This window comes from Ambystoma mexicanum, chromosome 7q (genome assembly GCF_040938575.1).
Source record: "Ambystoma mexicanum isolate Mex_15411 chromosome 7q, UKY_AmexF1_1, whole genome shotgun sequence".
NCBI lineage: Eukaryota > Metazoa > Chordata > Amphibia > Caudata > Ambystomatidae > Ambystoma > Ambystoma mexicanum.
This window is the reverse complement of record NC_090941.1, coordinates 1,170,065,145-1,170,083,692: the sequence shown is the minus strand read 5'-3', so window position 1 is coordinate 1,170,083,692 and position 18,548 is coordinate 1,170,065,145.

Genomic DNA, 18,548 nt, shown 5'->3' with positions numbered 1-18,548 from the left:
AATTAACCTTCCCCTGCGTCCTAAAACCAGCAAAGATGTCATCACCACAGTTGATGGAACCGAAATTGCCTCGGGACCGGTAACACATTCCACAGCTGAGGTGACACTTGTAGGTCCGGACGGCCATCGGGAGGCAGTTGTGTTTGATGTAATCAAGGCTCCACAGTTTCAGGTTATTCTCGGAATCCCTTGGTTAGAGAGACATAATCCTTGAATTGATTGGCGAGCAAAGAGAATAACCTTTCTGGAGTGTGCACGAAACTGCTACCCAGAAAATCTGAAGATCAGTCTAGCATCAGTAACCTCTGTCTCCATGCAACTACCTCCGGAATACCAAGACTTTCAGGATGTCTTCCAAAAGGAACAGGCCAACACGTTACCTCCTCACAGATCGTACGATTGCCAAATCGATCTGGTGCCCGGTGCACAACCCCCTTGTAGCAGGATTTATGCCCTTACTGAGCCGGAGAATCTGCATTTGAGACAATATTTAGATCAATACCTAGCCAATGGTTTCATTCGCCCGTCAAAGTCTCCGGCATCCTCGGCTTTGTTCTTCGTGCCAAAAAAAGAAGGCGACCTTAGAACTTGTATCGATTACCGCACATTGAACCAGATAACTGTTAAAAATCGTTACCCTCTGCCTTTGATCCCTGAACTCCTTGACCAGGTGAAGGACGCTTGCATATACACCAAGTTAGATCTCCGGGGGGCTTATCATCTGGTACGAGTAAAAGAAGGCGACGAATGGAAAACGGCCTTCCGTACAAAATATGGACTATTCGAATACCAGGTGATGCCTTTCGGGTTGTGCAACGCGCCTGCTGCCTTCCAATTCTTCATGAACGATGTCCTTTGGGAACTCATCGATGTCTGTGTTGTCGTGTATATCAATGACATTCTGGTGTACTCCTCTTCGGAATCTGATCACAGAAAACATGTCAGGGCCGTCCTTGACAAATTAAGCCAGCACAAACTGTTTGCAAAGCTGGAAAAATGTATTTTCCATACCACCGAGGTTGAGTTTCTTGGATTCATCCTGACACCTAAAGGGGTCCGAATGGACTCACGGAAAGTGAATGCCATCCTCAAATGGCCATCACCTAGTTTGGTGAAAGATGTCCAAAGCATGCTTGGTTTTGCCAATTTTTATCGCAGGTTTATTCTGGAATTTTCACGGGTGGTGCAACCCATCACTGCACTCTTGCGGAAGAATAAATGTTTTGAATGGACCGAGGAAGCTGAACAGGCCTTTCAGGAATTAAAAGCTAAATTTACATCCACACCTATTTTGAAACACCCGCGTCCTGATCTCCCATATATAGTCGAAACCGACGCATCTAGCTTAGCCATTGGAGCTGTCCTGTCTCAGAGAGACCCCGAAACCAACCAACTGCACCCTGTAGCATTGTGGTCCAGAAAGTTCTCGCCGCCGTAGATAAATTATGCAATCACCGATAAGGAAGTATGAGCCATTAAGTCCGCCTTTAAGGCTTGGTGGCATTATCTTCTTGGCGCCAGGCATACCATCCCCGTGATCACTGATCACCGAAATTTACAATATTTAAAAACTGCCAAGGCTCAGTCTTCACGACAGCTGCGATGGGTTTTATTCTTTGCTGAGTTCGATTTTGTAATCACCTACCGTCCCGGCTGTAAGAATGGCAAAGCGGACGCGCTATCTCGAATTGGAATGGGAGAAATGGACACAAATACAGAACCTGTGCCGATAATTCCCGAACAAAGAATCTTAGGGATAACCACTTTACAAACCCTTGAAGACATTCAAGCACAGGTAAATCTATTCCTGGACTCTTCAGCCTTGCAGGATTGGATCAAAAGGGGGTCTGCCTTTTCAATCAACAATGGCTTACCTTACTTCCAAAGACGTTTATTTTTGCCAGAAAAGGAATTGCAAGAACTGGTTATTTCCCGTCATCACGATACTCTGATGGAAGGACATCCTGGCATTGCCAAAACAGAGGAAAAAATTAAACGACAATTCTGGTGGCCGTCCTGGCGAAAGGATATTAAATCTTTCGTGATGTCCTGTGGAGTTTGCGCCCAAAACAAAGGTCAAAAAACAAAACCTGCCGGTCTTCTTCAACCCTTAGACATTCCACCAGCACCTTGGCACACCTTGTCACTAGATTTTATCACGGACCTGCCCTCTTGTAATGGATACAATACTATTCTGGTTGTGGTGGATTTATTTTCCAAGATGGCCCATTTTATTCCGTTGAAAGAATTACCTTCAGCTTTTGTTCTTGCCAAGGAATTCCTCGAAAATATCATCCGTCTGCATGGATTCCCGTCCATACTAATCTCCGATCGGGGAAGCCAGTTTATTTCTCATTTTTGGAAAAAGTGTTGTCAACTGGCACAAATCGACGTAAGACTCTCAACCAGCCACCACCCACAGACCGATGGTCAGACTGAGAGAACGAACCAGACCCTTGAACAATATCTACGATGTATGTTGCACCAATCGGAGGGTAATTGGAAGGATATTTTATGGGTGGCTGAATATGCATACAATAACTCGATACACTCTGGAACTGGTCAGAGCCCCTTTTATACCCTTTATGGACATCACCCTCGTACTTCAGACTTGGACTCACCTTTGAGCCTCAAAATGCCCGCAGTGGGCCATTTGCATTCTACGATTACTCAAGCCTTCAAGGATGCTACTGCACACTTACAACATGCGAAAAAGAAATACAAAAAGAATGTGGATCTGCATCGAAAGGAGGCGCCTCCATACCAAATAGGGGATCAAGTATGGTTGGCTACCAAACACTTATCGCTCAAGGGACCTCGGACTTTTAATCCAAGGTATTTAGGCCCTTACTCGATCAAAGCTATAATTAACCCAGTGGCAGTCAAGCTCGATCTACCAGCTAACATGCGGATTCACCCCGTTTTCCATGTGTCGCTTTTGAAACCAGTGCAACCAGGAACCAGATTAATAAAGCCACCAGAACCAATCCAGATAGATGGGGAGCCTGAATTCGAGGTGAAGAACATTTTGGACTCTAAGATCTTAAAATCAAAACTTTTCTATCTAATTGATTGGAAGGGGTACGGGCCTCAGGAAAGATCTTGGGAACCCAGCACCACGTACATGCACCTCGGCTAGTAAAAAGGTTCCATCGGAATTTCCCAAACAAACCGAAACCTCCTGGGGAAACGACCTTGGGAGGGGCCTTGGGGGGAGTGCTGTCATGATGCCTACCCCCGGAGCACCAGGCCAGGCCCAGCACCCCCGGGAGCAGGCATCACGCCCCCGGGTAAAAGTCCAGCGGCCCTTTATAGGGGCTCTTTGGACTCTGTCCTGGCGCCGTTGGCGCCAGGCTCATGTTGGACATCAGTCCTGGCGCCATAGGCGCCAGGCTCATAAGGGGAAGTGTTTGCTGCACTTACCTGAAGCAGACCATGCTGCACACTCACCTGATGCAGACCATGCTGCATGAAGAACCAAGCCAAATGAGGCTTAGGAGGGACTATTTTTCTGAAGGAACTATTTTGTTACTTGGGTGGGGCTGTGGAAGAATACTCACCTGGAACTTCTTCCAAAGCTATTTAAGCCACGCCCGAACAGCCACCCGTGCTTCGCATTGTTCTGCATCCCAGCAGCTGAACGCTCACCGTGTCTGCTCCTGCACCTGGACTCCAGCCACGCCCGCCTCGAACCTGGAACACCTGTAAGGGAATAAGAGAAGAGAAAGGTGAAAACCAAGAACGTATTCAACCTTCTTACCTGCATCCGGAATCTTCACGCCAGCATACCTGAAGGAAGACTTCCATTTAAAAGCACCGTGTTGCTTGCTGCAGTGTCGCGCTTCACTCACCTGTTCCCGAGACGCCGCCCGGCTCCATCGCGGCTCTCAGCACCGGTCGCCACATCTCTGCACCTAGGGGAGAGAAGAAGAGACAAAAGGTGAGCAAGGGAACACAAGAGGAAAGCGCCATATTACTTACCAGCTTTTCTTGGTGAACCATTCCACATCTCGGGTCGGCGCCGCATCTTTGGCAGGCACCGCACCCCGGCCCCTATGGCGAAAGGACAAAAGACATTACTGGGGAATTATAATGACATTTAGAGGGGTCGCCCTCATCACTAACTCACCTGATTTTACCACCGGCAATTTAACCCCTCAACGCAGCGCCTTTGTTCTGCACCTGAAATAAAGGACAGAAAAAACAACATAAAAGGAGGCTCACACTTGAACTTTTGCATCTTCATACTTACGGCGTATCGCTCAGAAAAGTCAAGTGGATGTGCCAGCGCCATTCTGAAAACCAGTGAAGTAACTGGACGAACGCGCGCCCCTGCACCAGAAGCAGGATGGAGAGTTCATCCTTCCAAACCATGAGGTGAGCTTAAACCGGGGGTTTTGGAGGAAGTCAGGGAAGAACGAAGGGGGAAAGGGGGGGAGCAAGCACACTATTCTGCAGACAGTTAATCCCCTTTCTCATCTGCAGAAGGATATTCCTACGGGCCAGACAAGCAAGATTTGGGGGTCCTGTTCAATCGGTGGTCCGAATTCTGCGCATCACGCTTGAAGAGGCCACAGCAACCCAGACCAGACCAGCGCCTCCGTGGGAGCCAGGTGAGCATTACAGAGAGCAGGGGTTCAAATAACCCAGACCAATGGTAAGCGATCCTTCCATTGGTGTAGACCAGCGGTACAAGTAACCCAGACCAATGGCAAGTGATGCCCCCATTGGTGGAGAGCAGGGGTTCAAATAACCTAGACTAATAGCAAGTGATCCTCCCATTCGTGGAGAGCAAGGGTTGAAGTAACCCAGACCAATGGGAAGTGGCCCTCCATTGGTGGAGAGCAGGGGTTCAAGTAACCCAAACCAATGGCAAGCAATCGTCACATTGGTGGAGAGTAGGGGTTCAAGTAACCCAGACCAATGGCAAGTAATCCTCCCATTGGTGGAGAGCAGGGGTTCAAGTAACCCAGACCAATGGCAAGTTATCCTCCCATTGGTGGAGAGCAGGGGTTCAAGTAACCTAGACCAATGGCAAGTGATCCTCCCAGTGGTGGAGAGCAGAGGTGGGTTCAAGTAACCCAGACCAATGGCAAGTGATCCTCCCATTGGTGGAGAGCAGAGGTGGGTTCAAGTAACCCATACCAATGGCAAGCGATCCTCCCATTGGTGGAGAGCAGAGGTGGGTTCAAATAACCTAGACTAATAGCAAGTGATCCTCCCATTGGTGGAGAGCAAGGGTTGAAGTAACCCAGACCAATGGGAAGTGACCCTCCATTGGTGGAGAGCAGGGGTTCAAGTAACCCAGACCAATGGCAAGTAATCCTCCCATTGGTGGAGAGCAGGGGTTCAAGTAACCCAGACCAATGGCAAGTGATCCTCCCATTGCTGTAGAGCAGGGGTTCAAGTAACCCAGAAAAATGGCACATTAAAAATTTCAGAACTTGTTACTTTAGTTTTAGTAGTCCAAGGTCTCTGGGTGCCATGGAATTCAGGGATCTTGGGGCTTAGTCAGTTATATGGGCTATAACTCGTGGTTGCCTGGGGATGGCCCAGGTCATGCTCTGGCCAGTGTGAGATAACATGCACACCAGGTGCTGGTCTACGATCGCGGCCTTGTACAGCACATTCCTTTCAGGTAAAATATATCTTTACAACACTGTCAGAGCAATGAATGTGTTTTATGGTGGTTGGAGGGTGGGTTGTCCTCATGGGAGCTCGGGCATGTCTGGAGATTTCCTGCAATTCTGGCCTAGTGCATAAAATGATGCATTTGCTGTGCAGGACTTGTCTCCTAGCTGTAGTTGATAACATCTATGCAAAATGCATTAACATGCTCACAAAAATGGCAGGCTTGCATGTGCCCTAGGCGACACTATGTGGGTAGGTTATGTTGGGGTGGGGTCCTACCAGGGTCCCCCATTACCCCTGACCCATTATAGTGCTTCAAATGCAGCTCATCATTCTCTATATTGCTTAGGGGTGTGGGATGGAGTCTGCGAGTCATTGTTAAAGAGCCTCTCTGTGGTTTTGTTACTGGTAAGTGGTTGTCCTAATTTATGCTGCCACCCGTTTGTTCCTTAATGCTGCTCTGCAGCTCTGATGCAGGTGCACATAGTTGGTGAAGAGAGTGGATGGTAGTCTTCTGCACATGCGCTGAGACTCTGTTTGGTCTCTTTTTCCATGTCACACAACTGTCCCATTCTATCAAGCTGCCAGTTGGGGTGCGCTGGCATTTGGTGTGAATTGAGCAGCTCTGGTAGGAGGCTCTCTCTTCGGTCATTCGCTGGAAATTCTGGGATCTGTAGTTCTCTAGGGAAAGTAGATAAAAGCTACATTTTGAAATAGTTATGGGGTTAATCAAGAATGGTAATATATTCAATTACAATTGCACATGGGGGACAGATAGGGGCTAGGGCCCCTGCAACTGCTATGGTTACCCTCTGGGGTAGGACTGGATCTGCCTTCCTCCCTGTTAGGCCTCCCACCCCAGGCTTAGAGGGGCCCGATACGCTCTTGACAAGGTCAGGCTATTGACCATGTCCAAGCATTTAATTGTATGATGCATGCATGTGTTTGTTAAGCTTATATGGTGACCCATGGAGGTTATTTACAGGACAGCGTGAGCCTATACTTAGCATATGACAACTTCAAAGTGATTGAGATTGGGACTGCTGCTACAGTTCTGGGTGAAGCATCATGAAAGTGATGTACATGGCAAAGCTGTCAAACACCAGCAAAGCCTCCGGAAAATGATTTATACTGGGACTCATTAAAGTGATGTACAATGGCAAAGCTGTCAAACACCAGTAAAGCCTCAGGAAAATGAGTTACACTGGGACTGCTGCCATAATGTGGCTACAGCTTCATTACAGTGATGTACAATGGCAAAGTTGTCAAACACCAGTAAAGCCTCCGGAAAATGAATTTAAACTGGGACTGCAGCCATAATGTGGCTGCAGCTTCATTGAAGTGATGTACAATGGCAAAGCTGCCAAACACCAGTAAAGCCTCCGGAAAATGATTTAAACTGGGACTGCTGCCATAATGTGGCTGCAGCTTCATTACAGTGATGTACAAAGGCAAAGCTGTCAAACACCAGTAAAGCCTCCGGAAAATGATTTATACTGGGTCTCATTAAAGTGATGTACAATGGCAAAGCTGTCAAACACCAGTAAAGCCTCAGGAAAATGAGTTACACTGGGACTGCGGACTTAATGTGGGTGCAGCTTCATAAAAGTGATGTACAATGGCAAAGCTGTCAAACACCAGTAAAGCCTCAGGAAAATGATTTATACTGGGACTGGTGCCATAATGTGGCTGCAGCTTCATTAAAGTGATGTACAATGGCAAAGCTGTCAAACACCAGTAAAGCCTCAGGAAAATGAGTTACACTGGGACTGCGGACTTAATGTGGGTGCAGCTTCATTACAGTGATGTAAAATGGCAAAGCTGTCAAACACCAGTAAAGCCTCAGGAAAATGATTTATACTGGGACTGCTGCCATAATGTGGCTGCAGCTTCATTACAGTTATGTACAATGGCAAAGCTGTCAAACACCAGTAAAGCCTCCGGAAAATGATTTATGCTGGGACTGCTGCCATAATGTGGCTGCAGCTTCATTACAGTGATGTACAAAGGCAAAGCTGTCAAACACCAGTAAAGCCTCCGGAAAATGATTTATACTGGGTCTCATTAAAGTGATGTACAATGGCAAAGCTGTCAAACACCAGTAAAGCCTCAGGAAAATGAGTTACACTGGGACTGCGGACTTAATGTGGGTCCAGCTTCATAAAAGTGATGTACAAGGGCAAAGCTGTCAAACACCAGTAAAGCCTCCAGAAAATGATTTATACTGGGACTGCTGCCATAATGTGGCTGCAGCTTCATTACAGTGATGTACAGTGGCAAAGCTGTCAAACACCAGTAAAGCCTCAGGAAAATGATTTACACTGGGACTGCTGCCATAATGTGGCTGCAGCTTCATTACAGATATGTACAATGGCAAAGCTGTCAAACACCAGTAAATCCTCCGGAAAATGATTTATACTGGGACTGCTGCCATAATGTGGCTGCAGCTTCATTACAGTGATGTACAATGGCAAAGCTGTCAAACACCAGTAAAGCCTACGGAAAATGATTTATACTGGGACTCATTAAAGCGATGTACAATGGCAAAGCTGTCAAACACCAGTAAAGCCTCCGGAAAATAATTTATAATGGGACTGCTGCCATAATGTAATGGCAGCTTCATTACAGTGATGTACAATGGCAAAGCTGTCAAACACCAGTAAAGCCTCCAGAAAATGATTTATACTGGGACTGCTGCCATAACGTGGCTGCAGCTTCATTACAGTGATGTACAATGGCAAAGCTGTCAAACACCAGTAAAGCCTTCGGAAAATGATTTATACTGGGACTCATTAAAGTGATGTACAATGGCAAAGCTGTCAAACACCAGTAAAGCCTCAGGAAAATGAGTTACACTGGGACTGCTGCCATAATGTGTCTGCAGCTTCATTACAGTGATGTACAATGGCAAAGCTGTCAAACACCAGTAAAGCCTCCGGAAAATGATTTATACTGGGACTCATTAAAGTGATGTACAATGGCAAAGCTGTCAAACACCAGTAAAGCCTCCGGAAAAGGATCTATACTGGGACTGCTGTCATAATATGGCGGCAGCTTCATTACAGTGATGTACAATGGCAAAGCTGTCAAACACCAGTAAAGCCTCAGGAAAATGAGTAACAATCGGACTGCTGCCATAATGTGGCTGCAGCTTCATTACAGTGATGTACAATGGCAAAGTTGTCAAACACCAGTAAAGCCTCCGGAAAATGAATTTGTACTGGGACTGCAGCCATAATGTAATGGCAGCTTCATTACAGTGATGTACAATGGCAAAGCTGACAAACACCAGTAAAGCCTCTAGAAAATGATTTATACTGGGACTGCTGTCATAATATGGCTGCAGCTTCATTACAGTGATGTACAATGGCAAAGTTGTCAAACACCAGTAAAGCCTCCGGAAAATGAATTTGTACTGGGACTGCAGCCATAATGTGGCTGCAGTTTCATTGAAGTGATGTACAATGGCAAAGCTGCCAAACACCAGTAAAGCCTCCGGAAAATTATTTATAATGGGACTGCTGCCATAATGTGGCTGCAGCTTCATTACAGTGATGTACAATGGCAAAGCTGTCAAACACCAGTAAAGCCTCCAGAAAATGATTTATACTGGGACTGCTGCCATAATGTGGTGGCAGCTTCATTACAGTGATGTACAATGGCAAAGCTGTCAAACACCAGTAAAGCCTCAGGAAAATGAGTTACATTGGGACTGCTGCCATAATGTGGCTGCAGCTTCATTACAGTGATGTACAATGGCAAAGCTGTCAAACACCAGTAAAGCCTCCAGAAAATGATTTATACTGGGACTGCTGCTATAATGTGGTGGCAGCTTCATTACAGTGATGTACAATGGCAAAGCTGTCAAACACCAGTAAAGCCTCAGGAAAATGAGTTACATTGGGACTGCTGCCATAATGTGGCTGCAGCTTTATTACAGTGATGTACAATGACAAAGCTGTCAAACACCAGTAAGGCCTCCAGAAAATGGGCCTCATTACAACTCAGGCGGTAAGGGGTTTACGGCGCCGTAAACAGCGCCGACCCTTACCGCCTGAGTACGAGGTCCCTTAGCGCCATGGCGGATTTAACACCTGCTTTGAGCAGGTGTTAAAATCCATGGCGCTAAGGGACCATGGAGTTAATTACGCCACCGTAATTTACGGAAGCGTAATTAACGCCTTCCCCACTCCCATTATGCCCTATGGGGCAAAAATGGGAATGGGGAAGGGTAAATGGGGATTGGGGACTTACCGCCTCGCCAAACTCGGAATGGGGCGGTAAGTCCGCCAACCACCATGGCGTAAACGTAGTTTACGCCATGGTGGTAAAGTCACGGCCCAGGCGGTAACTTACCGCCTGGGTCGTAATGAGGCCCAATGATTTATACTGGGACTGCTGGAATAATGTGGTGGCAGCTTCATTACAGTGATGTACAATGGCAAAGCTGTAAAACACCAGTAAAGCCTCCGGAAAATGATCTATACTGGGACTCATTAAAGTGATGTACAATGGCAAAGCTGTCAAACACCAGTAAAGCCTCCAGAAAATGATTTATACTGGGACTGCTGCCATAATGTGGTGGCAGCTTCATTACAGTGATGTACAATGGCAAAGCCAAACACCAGTAAAGCCTCCAGAAAATGATTTATACTGGGACTGCTGCCATAATGTGGCTGCAGCTTCATTACAGTGATGTGCAATGGCAAAGCTGTCAAACACCAGTAAAGCCTCCAGAAAACGATTTATAATGGGACTGCTGCCATAATGTGGCTGCAACTTCATTACGGTGATGTACAATGGCAAAGCTACTGGGACTGCTGCCATAATGTGGCTGCAGCTTCATTACAGTGATGTACTATGGCAAAGCTGTCAAACACCAGTAAAGCCTCAGGAAAATGATTTATAATGGGACTGCTGCCATAATGTGGCTGCAACTTAATTACGGTGATGTACAATGGCAAAGCTGTCAAACACCAGTAAGGCCTCCAGAAAATTATTTATACTGGGTCTGGTGCCATAACGTGGTGGCAGCTTCATTACAGTGATGTACAATGGCAAAGCTGTCAAACACCAGTAAATCCTCCGGAAAATGATATATACTGGGACTCATTAAAGTGATGTACAATGGCAAAGCTGTCAAACACCAGTAAAGCCTCAGGAAAATGATTTATAATGGGACTGCTGCCATAATGTAGTGGCAGCTTCATTACAGTGATGTAAAATGGCAAAGCTGTCAACACCAGTAAAGCCTCCAGAAAATGATCTATACTGGGACTGCTGCCATAAAGTGGCGGCAGCTTCATTACAGTGATGTACAATGGCAAAGCTGTCAAACACCAGTAAAGCCTCCGGAAAATGATCTATACTGGGACTGCTGCCATAATGTGGCGGCAGCTTCATTACAGTGATGTACAATGGCAAAGCTGTCAAACACCAGTAAAGCCTCAGGAAAATGAGTTACACTGGGACTGCTGCCATGATGTGGCTGCAGCTTCATTACAGTGATGTACAATGGCAAAGCTGTCAAACACCAGTAAAGCCTCTGGAAAATGATTTATACTGGGACTCATTCAAGTGATGTACAATGGCAAAGCTGTCAAACACCAGTAAAGCATCTGGAAAATGATCTATACTGGGACTGCTGCCATAATATGGTGGCAGCTTCATTACAGTGATGTACAATGGCAAAGCTGTCAAACACCAGTAAAGCCTCAGGAAAATGAGTTACAATCGGACTGCTGCCATAATGTGGCTGCAGCTTCATTACAGTGATGTACAATGACAAAGTTGTCAAACACCAGTAAAGCCTCCGGAAAATGTATTTGTACTGGGACTGCAGCCATAATGTGGCTGCAGTTTCATTGAAGTGATGTACAATGGCAAAGCTGCCAAACACCAGTAAAGCCTCCGGAAAATGATTTATAATGGGACTGCTGCATAATGTGGCTGCAGCTTCATTACAGTGATGTACAATGGCAAAGCTGTCAAACACCTGTAAAGCCTCCAGAAAATGATTTATACTGGGAATGCTGCCATAATGTGGCTGCAGCTTCATTACAGTGATGTACAATGGCAAAGCTGTCAAACACCAGTAAGGCCTCCAGAAAATTATTTATACTGGGACTGCTGCCATAATGTGGTGGCAGCTTCATTACAGTGATGTACAATGGCAAAGCTGTAAAACACCAGTAAAGCCTCCGGAAAATGATCTATACTGGGACTCATTAAAGTGATGTACAATGGCAAAGCTTTCAAACACCAGTAAAGCCTCCAGAAAATGATTTATACTGGGACTGCTGCCATAATGTGGTGGCAGCTCCATTACAGTGATGTACAATGGCAAAGCTGCCAAACACCAGTAAAGCCTTCAGAAAATGATTTATACTGGGACTGCTGCCATAATGTGGCTGCAGCTTCATTACAGTGATGTACAATGGCAAAGTTGTCAAACACCAGTAAAGCCTCCAGAAAATGATTTATAATTGGAAAGCTGCCATAATGTGGCTGCAACTTCATTACGGTGATGTACAATGGCAAAGCTGTCAAACACCAGTAAGGCCTCCAGAAAATGATTTATACTGGGACTGCTGCCATAATGTGGCTGCAACTTCATTACGGTGATGTACAATGGCAAAGCTGTCAAACACCAGTAAAGCCACCGAAAAATTATTTATACTGGGACTCATTAAAGTGATGTACAATGGCAAAGCTGTCACACACCAGTAAAGCCTCCAGAAAATGATTTATACTGGGACTCATTAAAGTGATGTACAAAGGCAAAGCTGTCAAACACCAGTAAAGCATCAGGAAAATGATTTATACTGGGACTGCTGCCATAATGTGGTGCAGCTTCATTACATTGATGTACAATGGCAAAGCTGTCAAACACCAGTAAAGCCTCAGGAAAATGATTTATACTGGGACTCATTAAAGTGATGTACAATGGCAAAGCTGTCAAACACCAGTAAAGCCTCCAGAAAATTATTTATACTGGGACTCATTAAAGTGATGTACAATGGCAAAGCTGTCAAACACCAGTAAAGCCTCAGGAATATGATTTATACTGGGACTACTGCATAATGTGGTTGCAGCTTCATTACAGTGATGTACAATGGCAAAGCAGTCAAACACCAGTAAAGCCTCAGGAAAATGATTTATACTGGGACTGCTGCCATAATGTGGTGGCAGCTTCATTAATAGTGATGTACAATGGCAAAGCTGTCAAACACCAGTAAAGCCTCCAAAAAATGATTTATAATGGGACTGCTTCCATAATGTGGCTGCAGCTTCATTACAGTGATGTACAATGGCAAAGCTGTCAAACACCAGTAAAGCCTCCGGAAAATGATTTATAATGGGACTGCTGCCATAATGTGGTGGCAGCTTCATTACAGTGATGTACAATGGCAAAGCTGTCAAACACCACTAAAGCCTCAGGAAAATGAGTTACATTGGGACTGCTGCCATAATGTGGCTGCAGCTTCATTACAGTGATGTACAATGGCAAAGCTGTCAAACACCAGTAAAGCCTCCAGAAAATTATTTATACTGGGACTGCTGCCATAATGTGGCTGCAGCTTCATTACAGTGATGTACAATGACAAAGCTGTCAAACACCAGTAAGGCCTCCAGAAAATGATTTATACTGGGACTGCTGCCATAATGTGGTGGCAGCTTCATTACAGTGATGTACAATGGCAAACCTGTAAAACACCAGTAAAGCCTCCGGAAAATGATCTATACTGGGACTCATTAAAGTGATGTACAATGGCAAAGCTGTCAAACAGCAGTAAAGCCTCCAGGAAATGATTTATACTGGGACTGCTGCCATAATGTGGTGGCAGCTTCATTACAGTGATGTACAATGGCAAAGCTGTCAAACACCAGTAAAGCCTCAGAAAATGATTTATACTGGGACTGCTGCCATAATGTGGATGCAGCTTCATTACAGTGATGTACAATGGCAAAGCTGTCAAACACCAGTAAAGCCTCCAGAAAACGATTTATAATGGGACTGCTGCCATAATGTGGCTGCAACTTCATTACGGTGATGTAGAATGGCAAAGCTACTGGGACTGCTGCCATAATGTGGCTGCAGCTTCATTACAGTGATGTACAATGGCAAAGCTGTCAAACACCAGTAAAGCCTCAGGAAAATGATTTATAATGGGACTGCTGCCATAATGTGGCTGCAACTTAATTACGGTGATGTACAATGGCAAAGCTGTCAAACACCAGTAAGGCCTCCAGAAAATTATTTATACTGGGACTGCTGCCATAATGTGGTGGCAGCTTCATTACAGTGATGTACAATGGCAAAGCTGTCAAACACCAGTAAAGCCTCCGGAAAATGATTTATACTGGGACTCATTAAAGTGATGTACAATGGCAAAATTGTCAAACACAAGTAAAGCCTCAGGAAAATGATTTATAATGGGACAGCTGCCATAATGTAGTGGCAGCTTCATTACAGTGATGTACAATGGCAAAGCTGACAAACACCACTAAAGCCTCTAGAAAATGATTTATACTGGGACTGCTGCCATAATGTGGCTGCAGCTTCATTACAGTGATGTACAATGGCAAAGCTGTCAAACACCAGTAAAGCCTCCGGAAAATGATTTATACTGGGACTCATTAAAGTGATGTACAATGGCAAAGCTGTCAAACACCAGTAAAGCCTCTGGAAAATGATCTATACTGGGACTGCTGCCATAATATGGTGGCAGCTTCATTACAGTGATGTACAATGGCAAAGCTGTCAAACACCAGTAAAGCCTCCGGAAAATGATTTATACTGGGACTCATTAAAGTGATGTACAATGGCAAAATTGTCAAACACAAGTAAAGCCTCAGGAAAATGATTTATAATGGGACTGCTGCCATAATGTAGTGGCAGCTTCATTACAGTGATGTACAATGGCAAAGCTGTCAACACCAGTAAAGCCTCCAGAAAATGATTTATACTGGGACTGCTGCCATAATGTGGCTGCAGCTTCATTACAGTGATGTACAGTGGCAAAGCTGTCAAACACCAGTAAAGCCTCCGGAAAATGATCTATACTGGGACTGCTGCCATAAAGTGGCGGCAGCTTCATTACAGTGATGTACAATGGCAAAGCTGTCAAACACCAGTAAAGCCTCCGGAAAATGATCTATACTGGGACTGCTGCCATAATGTGGCGGCAGCTTCATTACAGTGATGTACAATGGCAAAGCTGTCAAACACCAGTAAAGCCTCAGGAAAATGAGTTACACTGGGACTGCTGCCATGATGTGGCTGCAGCTTCATTACAGTGATGTACAAAGGCAAAGCTGTCAAACACCAGTAAAGCCTCTGGAAAATGATTTATACTGGGACTCATTCAAGTGATGTACAATGGCAAAGCTGTCAAACACCAGTAAAGCCTCTGGAAAATGATCTATACTGGGACTGCTGCCATAATATGGTGGCAGCTTCATTACAGTGATGTACAATGGCAAAGCTGTCAAACACCAGTAAAGCCTCAGGAAAATGAGTTACAATCGGACTGCTGCCATAATGTGGCTGCAGCTTCATTACAGTGATGTACAATGACAAAGTTGTCAAACACCAGTAAAGCCTCCGGAAAATGTATTTGTACTGGGACTGCAGCCATAATGTGGCTGCAGTTTCATTGAAGTGATGTACAATGGCAAAGCTGCCAAACACCAGTAAAGCCTCCGGAAAATGATTTATAATGGGACTGCTGCATAATGTGGCTGCAGTTTCATTGAAGTGATGTACAATGGCAAAGCTGCCAAACACCAGTAAAGCCTCCGGAAAATGATTTATAATGGGACTGCTGCATAATGTGGCTGCAGCTTCATTACAGTGATGTACAATGGCAAAGCTGCCAAACACCAGTAAAGCCTCCGGAAAATGATTTATAATGGGACTGCTGCCATAATGTGGTGGCAGCTTCATTACAGTGATGTACAATGGCAAAGCTGTAAAACACCAGTAAAGCCTCCGGAAAATGATCTATACTGGGACTCATTAAAGTGATGTACAATGACAAAGCTTTCAAACACCAGTAAAGCCTCCAGAAAATGATTTATACTGGGACTGCTGCCATAATGTGGTGGCAGCTCCATTACAGTGATGTACAATGGCAAAGCTGCCAAACACCAGTAAAGCCTTCAGAAAATGATTTATACTGGGACTGCTGCCATAATGTGGCTGCAGCTTCATTACAGTGATGTACAATGGCAAAGTTGTCAAACACCAGTAAAGCCTCCAGAAAATGATTTATAATTGGAAAGCTGCCATAATGTGGCTGCAACTTCATTACGGTGATGTACAATGGCAAAGCTGTCAAACACCAGTAAGGCCTCCAGAAAATGATTTATACTGGGACTGCTGCCATAATGTGGCTGCAACTTCATTACGGTGATGTACAATGGCAAAGCTGTCAAACACTAGTAAAGCCTCCGAAAAATTATTTATACTGGGACTCATTAAAGTGATGTACAATGGCAAAGCTGTCACACACCAGTAAAGCCTCCAGAAAATGATTTATACTGGGACTCATTAAAGTGATGTACAAAGGCAAAGCTGTCAAACACCAGTAAAGCATCAGGAAAATGATTTATACTGGGACTGCTGCCATAATGTGGTGCAGCTTCATTACATTGATGTACAATGGCAAAGCTGTCAAACACCAGTAAAGCCTCAGGAAAATGATTTATACTGGGACTCATTAAAGTGATGTACAATGGCAAAGCTGTCAAACACCAGTAAAGCCTCCAGAAAATTATTTATACTGGGACTCATTAAAGTGATGTACAATGGCAAAGCTGTCAAACACCAGTAAAGCCTCCGGAAAAAGATTTATACATGGACTCATTAAAGTGATGTACAATGGCAAAGCTGTCAAACACCAGTAAAGCCTCAGGAATATGATTTATACTGGGACTGCTGCATAATGTGGTTGCAGCTTCATTACAGTGATGTACAATGGCAAAGCTGTCAAACACCAGTAAATCCTCCGGAAAATGATTTATACTGGGACTCATTAAAGTGATGTACAATGGCAAAGCTGTCAAACACCAGTAAAGCCTCAGGAATATGATTTATACTGGGACTGCTGCATAATGTGGTTGCAGCTTCATTACAGTGATGTACAATGGCAAAGCAGTCAAACACCAGTAAAGCCTCAGGAAAATGATTTATACTGGGACTGCTGCCATAATGTGGTGGCAGCTTCATTAATAGTGATGTACAATGGCAAAGCTGTCAAACACCAGTAAAGCCTCCAAAAAATGATTTATAATGGGACTGCTGCCATAATGTGGCTGCAGCTTCATTACAGTGATGTACAATGGCAAAGCTGTCAAACACCAGTAAAGCCTCCGGAAAATGATTTATAATGGGACTGCTGCCATAATGTGGTGGCAGCTTCATTACAGTGATGTACAATGGCAAAGCTGTCAAACACCACTAAAGCCTCAGGAAAATGAGTTACATTGGGACTGCTGCCATAATGTGGCTGCAGCTTCATTACAGTGATGTACAATGGCAAAGCTGTCAAACACCAGTAAAGCCTCCAGAAAATGATTTATACTGGGACTGCTGCCATAATGTGGCTGCAGCTTCATTACAGTGATGTACAATGACAAAGCTGTCAAACACCAGTAAGGCCTCCAGAAAATGATTTATACTGGGACTGCTGCCATAATGTGGTGGCAGCTTCATTACAGTGATGTACAATGGCAAACCTGTAAAACACCAGTAAAGCCTCCGGAAAATGATCTATACTGGGACTCATTAAAGTGATGTACAATGGCAAAGCTGTCAAACAGCAGTAAAGCCTCCAGAAAATTATTTATACTGGGACTGCTGCCATAATGTGGTGGCAGCTTCATTACAGTGATGTACAATGGCAAAGCTGTCAAACACCAGTAAAGCCTCCAGAAAATGATTTATACTGGGACTGCTGCCATAATGTGGATGCAGCTTCATTGCAGTGATGTACAATGGCAAAGCTGTCAAACACCAGTAAAGCCTCCAGAAAACGATTTATAATGGGACTGCTGCCATAATGTGGCTGCAACTTCATTACGGTGATGTAGAATGGCAAAGCTACTGGGACTGCTGCCATAATGTGGCTGCAGCTTCATTACAGTGATGTACAATGGCAAAGCTGTCAAACACCAGTAAAGCCTCAGGAAAATGATTTATAATGGGACTGCTGCCATAATGTGGCTGCAACTTACAGGCCGATTCATGGAATAATTAGCGCGGCGCAAGTGGGCAAAAACGTGCGAATCGCAGTGGAATAGCGAAAATCGCAGTGCAATTGCGAAAATCGCACGAAAAACAGCGCACGTCTATTCATGGAAGGCCGTGCGCGAGAAAACCAGCGGATGTGCGATAAAAAAGTGCGCGGCGCACGTTGGCGCACAGGCCATCTAACAGCGTGCGCCAGGTCACAGCGAAAATCGCACAGGCCACAGCGAAATTCGCACATAGCGCGGCGCACGCAACAAAAGTAGGCGGAACACGGGCGTAACACTCGGAATGGGGAACAACTTGCCAAAACGTGGGCGTCACGGGGGAAGTACAGGGCACAAGTGCGCGGAACGCCCACACGCTCGCCTAAAACACGTATTCATGGAATAGAATAGGGCAAAAAAGCGCACGCTCAAACCAGCGCACAGGCACAAACACGACCGCCACAAGAAAGCAGGCGGTAGCGTCTCTGCGGCTGTAAGAAATGTGCGCCAAAAGGTGCGCCAACAAATAGCACCTATATACTGCCATGATGAATGTCCCATACTGTGGCCCTCCAGGAAAAATGACGTGCAAAGGGGTACCCACAAACACGGACACCCGCTGACAAAAAATACGTGTGCGTGTATACCGGGGTGCGCGGGAAGTCTAACACGCGATT